At 33.7% G+C, this 6,000-nt stretch overlaps 1 non-coding gene across 1 annotated transcript; it reads left to right on the top strand.

The window, feature by feature from the left end:
- The first annotated feature begins 1,032 nt into the window (after positions 1-1,032).
- Positions 1,033-1,106, top strand: TRNAT-AGU (transfer RNA threonine (anticodon AGU)). The gene has a single exon. It is a non-coding gene; the product is annotated as a tRNA-Thr (tRNA).
- Positions 1,107-6,000: the final 4,894 nt, after the last annotated feature.

Below are 6,000 nucleotides of genomic sequence, written 5' to 3' on the forward strand. Positions count from 1 at the left end.
GAAATGCCCATTCCATGTTTCGCCATTAACAGTGGCGAAATGGTGAATGATTTATTTCATACATCTCTACCTACACCTGTATGTATGAAATGACTTCTTTAAAGTACGTAAGTACCTGAATTCCTTCAGTATTAAACTAACCAGTTCATTAGTCAGCAACATCGTGAACTCACTGACAAATGTTATTCAACCCTCAATCACCGCGCCATTAAAATTACAACAATAAACGGCTAAGCACGCAGCTAAGCGAACTTAATAAAGCTATAGCCGTTATTATAGCCATCATATTGATTATTATAGCCGTAATATTCATTACCTTTTCGCAATAATGTTTAGCAACAAAGTATATGAGATTTAATTATTACTTCTTGCGAGTTTATGTGTAAGCGATGCTCGACTCGGGTCGGTGCGTTATTGAAAAATAATTGTAAATTATAAAATGCAATTATTGATTGCAAGTCTCTACGGAATAAACTACTTTGTCGAAAGGTAGCAGGGCACGAGAAAGTCTGGCCGATTTATAAATGGGCAGAGGACATCACTATATATACCAGGGAGAAGGAATGAACACAAAAAGCAAAAGATACTGAAAACTTGGGAGGAAGCCTTCACCCTCACATAAAGGGTTCTTGCATAACTTCTACATATTTTAACATGCATGTGTATAATTTAACTTTGCAAGAAATAAAAGGGTTTTTTTAATCATTTTATGTCTTTGTGTATTAGCTTAGTATAAAGAAAATTTGTCAATATAACATTCGAAAGTACTATTACAAGTTCATACATACTATAATGCAAAAATACTTTTTCGCCGACCTAATATTATGATGTAACACAAACTTACATATCCGATCTATGTAGGTGATAGATGGAGAAATGAAATATTATTATATATATATCGTGAGAATTGTTTGTTTAACGCAGCTGTTTGCAAAAACACATAGCCCGATAATTTTATGCGCAGGTCACGGACAGAGGGCAAAGGGGTTGCGAAAACAGAGACTGATCCAAAATTTCGTCTTCAATTACATCGGCGCCGTGGCTTAGTTGGTTAAAGCGCCTGTCTAGTAAACAGGAGATCGCGAGTTCGAATCTCGCCGGGGCCTATTAGAGCATCGAAATAATAGCCTTTATGCTCTTATTTTTAATTTCTGTGGTATCATTAGTACTTAATATTCAACATACACCAGTAGGTATTATACATTTTACTCAGGCATTTAATTGAAAAGCCAAACATATCTTATTATCGATTAAGAAACTAACTAAGATCTCAAATTGAACATAAAATTTAATCACTAATGTTATAATAAAGCGTAAAATCCAAAAACAATACATGAATACTTTTTATGATCTAGAAAATTTCAAAAGTGCACGTCACGCGCCGTCGGCAGGAACAAACACAGTCGTAAACGGGAACAATAAAGCCGCTTTCGAGCTACAAAACATGGCACACACAGAACAAACACGAGCTATCTTCACTCGTATTGAAAGGGCGCGAATCCGTCACGGTGTCTCTCTGTGTGTATCAAAAAGGCTAGTTGAAAAACACCAATACCCCATAACAATAACAAGGGTAATCAAAATAATAAATGGCAGCCCGGGGCGGATCGCTTTTTGTGTCCAATTATTTTTATTGGTGTTCTGTTAATTACATTCTTTGGCGAGAGTCGGACGCGGGCGCGACTTACGCGAGCTTCGTTTTTATACGCCTATTCTGTCATCAATCGAAATCTGTTGGTTTTATCAATACCTTCATGAGCATTGTATTTCACGGACCCCGTAAACTTTTTGTTAGCCAGGGAGTGCACCAAATGCTTTCAAATAACATAAAAGGTTGTTAAATGTGACTATCATACTGATTATTTTGCGGCTAATTTGTGGGACTTATACATAGAATAAATAATATTGCATTCATAGTTTGTATGTTGGTTTTAAAACAAATACCGCGACCCAATTATTTACCAGTGCCACAGTATGTACTCGTTTATTTCGTGCCCTTTTATCAGTTTCGCACACGATATAATAGCATTCGAGTTTATAATCGACCATTATTGTTGCGTTTATTCGGCGCGTCTGCGATTTTTTTGTCTTGCGATTACTGCTTATTGATTGAGCTATTTGGTGAGCCGCTAATGTGCGTTTTAATGACTGCACTCTTACATACATATTACGTGATGATATTCAAACATATGGAGTTGATAGCCTATAATTAAATAGCGTTGATGGGTTTTACTCGGTTTCAAGATTGAGTAAAGAAACTCGATTATTAACAGATTTTGATTGGAATTAAATATTTGTCTTCCCTATACTGATTTTTAGGGATGTGTTTATCGTATTGAAGAAATTGAGCAGTCTAGAGAGGTTTACAGAAAAAGGGAATCTGTGAAACATAAAAAGGTACTTAATAAAAGAAATGTTATATTATCTTACTACGGCATTCTAAACAAAAAGGAATACACAAAAACAGCTTTTCCCATTTTGCTTGAAATTGATACCGAATTTAAATTTTATTTACATATGATAAAATATTAAAATAATTGAATAAAAATTTCTTGACATACACCTTACAATTATTAAACCCTGTAGGATATTTTTAATACGCCATTTATGAGTAAATAAAGGCTTTTAAAGTATGATAGCATAACGAGTATTAGAACACCCTATAAAACACAGGAATAAAATATTTCACCATGTATACTGGTATTACAGGTATTTATACAGCAATAATAATTAGTCGGTGGTCAACTAGTGCACGACATTTGTAACATTTATGGTTTAAATAGGCGCCATGGTGAAATTTATATGCAATTCTTATACTAGCTTCAATTTCCGTAAATAAATGTATTTATTAAACTGTGACATTATTGTAAGTGGTTATTTAAGGAAAATAAAGTTTATACAGATTGTAGCAAAAGATTGGCCTTCGGTAAGCCTAACCTTTTTGTGTATTAGTGCCCAATTTCAGCCACTCATCAATCCCACTCATCAATCAAAATATTTTTTTTTAATAAAGACAACTCCTGACAACGAAGAATAGCTCTTGTATCGCGGGGACTTCTACAAACATACAAACAACAGACACAAAATACAACCAGACCCTCAACTGTCGCTGCCACACTATCATAACTACAATAGTTGCTAAGCTATTTAAGTGAGTGCTGCAAAAATATAACTAACCCGGGATAAAGGCAGCTCCACCACACTGGCTGAGTGCGGGTTGTCTTCGAAACGAATTTGGATACCTTCAAGAACCTTTTTAAAAACTCTCATATCACGATGATTTCCTTCATTATTTGAACATTATTATCATAATAAATATCATTGGACAACTCACACACGGTTATTTGATTCCAAACTAAGCAGAGCTTGTACTATGGTAACCAAATAACTGATAAACATACTTATATAATATACTTCTAAACACATACTTATATAAATAAACATCCAAAATCAGAACCAATACTCGTACTGATCACACTAATTTTGGTCCGGGATGGGATTCGAACCACACGCGCCACTGCGCCAAATGTGCTGTTTAAAATAATCTTTATTTCCAACACAAATAACTTGAACCACACGTTTGTAACTAGGTGGAAAGATCTTTAATTCTTAGAAGCTGTTCGTAGTAGTAATCTAGATCATTCATAACTGTCCACTTTCATATATTCTTAATAGTTCTTGACACTAGTCAGTTAGAAAACATGTCTGTCAATGCAACAATGTTTCTGTTAATTTTGTAAATGTATGCTAATCTTAGCTCGCAGTGTCCGGAGGCAGTAATTGTAGAGATCCTGTGTGGAGTCATTAGTACTGCTATTACTGTTATTATTGTTTATCTGCTATCTTGCTACTCATGGTGTTTGTATATAGTAGTGGTTTGTAAGCTTATAGTGTCGTTGTTGATTCAGTTGCCGTATTAGGAAAGTGCAGGATTTCAGGGCGATTGGATTATACGGATGGATTATAAAAATCATTATCCGGTAAAAGTACGAATAAAAATTAAATAATCTAGTATTCTTTAGACCCTAAGACTATCTTAAAATTTTAGGTCAGGAATAATAATATTGCAATAAATAGGATTCAAACTTAAAACGTCCCGATCCCATATGACTTGTTCGTCTCTATATGGGCCACTAGTTAGTAGGCTCTATGTATCATACTTATTATAAGTGATTGTTCCGAAGAATACTTCAACTGACTGCAAAAAAATCTCGACAAAGACACAATTATTTCCATATAACTATTGATTATTTTTCATCAATTATTATTATTTTATTACAATCTGAATCAATTTTTCAATTAATTATTCGTTTCTTTAACTTAAAGGTGCAGTTACAATCAAAAGATTACTTCTTGATTGTAACTACATAGATACTATTACATGCAATGCGTAACGTTGCCGCCGGAAGCCCCCAATTAAATTGTCTAACATTACTAAGATTTTATTACATTTCTACGCTATTAACAAAAAAAAGCTAAATTAATTGACTATGGACTGGCGCCACGAGTCCTTTGGCTAATAAAACTATAGAAAAAGCAATAGGACAAGAGCTTAAGAACGTCAAAAGTCCTATTCTTGTAATTAAAACTTAATTAATATCAATCAAGTACAGTGAAGTTCTCGTTCCAATTTATGTACGAATTAATCTCATTTCGTTGAATTTGAATTTTTGGTCATACGGATTGTTAAAATTCATCTTTTGAATGAAGCAGTAGGTAGCATAACTGTTTTCGCACATCTGCTTGCATTCAAACTTACTTCCCTGTTTAGTTTTAGTCTATTAACATTCATGGGGCTTCGTTTTTCAAAGTAGTTTACATCCATGCAAAAAAATATTAATATTGGTGCATTTCTTTAATCATAAAAGTATAACATACAAAAAGACAGAAGAAGTAGTTTAGAAATATTAGCATGAGCAAAGGTCTATCGTTCCCAGGCTCTTCTCCAAGCGATGAAAATCAAAGGTTTAATCACATTTGATCGGTCAGTTTACGATCGTTTTCTTACAAAAGTTTATTAGTATGTGGCGCCAATAATTGTTATTATTGTTTTAATATTAACTCGTATGATTGTGTTGTATTTATTAATGGTATTCAGTGATGCATAGCGGTGGTTGTCGAGGTGTGACCGAGGTGTGAGTTGCGAGTATGTTCGTGCATAGACGCCATACGGATTGTTGCGAAGTTATTGTGTTATGAATTTGAATTAAACGTTTTAATACTTGTTCCTACCTACTCTGGTAATTTCGGTCTACTTTAATTTCATTTACGTAACATTTTATCAAAACCAAAGCAATTTTAAAACAAAAACTGAGAAGAGTTAGATGTGATGAGTATATTTTTTGTAATTAACTTAATTCTAAAATGTTTGAAACTCTTCCTTTTGCAGAGCAGATAATGACATATCCTATTAAAACTAATTGTGTAAAATTAAGATTAATACAATTTACGCCCTTAAACAAAACCAATAAGTAGTTTTTTCTACACAAAGCTTTTAAAATTCCTTCTGCGATTAACCGTAACTTGTATCGACTTCACGCATGATTCTACTCAAGGCTGTCGAACATGCATTATTGCATTAAAGTTTCCAGTTCAAGAAATAGTTTTTCTAGTAATTTTAATGAAGTATTCCATTGATAATTACGTGCTGATTAGATAAAAGGTTTTTTGTGTTTGTTACATGGTCGTGACATGACTTCTGTGAACCTTGGGGAAGACACTAACTTATGAATTGTCTATGAATAAAGTCATAAAGTAAGGCTTGTTACACAGTCACACATATTCGTTTCGGCATTAATCGGCCTAGTCGGGCGGCAATGATTTTGGATGGCTTAAAAAATGCGTTTTTGGTGTCCTTCTAAGCTTCGTATTTACTCAGTAATCCATCAAATAATTTCATAGTTGTAAATTACATATTTTCAAATATCTTTCATTTGCAGATTCGACGTTAATAAATGCCATTTCACAGTCTTTTTCAATGACAGCCAGCGATAAAGCTTT

The sequence above is a fragment of the Anticarsia gemmatalis genome, chromosome 3 (genome assembly GCF_050436995.1).
Source record: "Anticarsia gemmatalis isolate Benzon Research Colony breed Stoneville strain chromosome 3, ilAntGemm2 primary, whole genome shotgun sequence".
Taxonomy (NCBI): Eukaryota; Metazoa; Arthropoda; class Insecta; order Lepidoptera; family Erebidae; genus Anticarsia; species Anticarsia gemmatalis.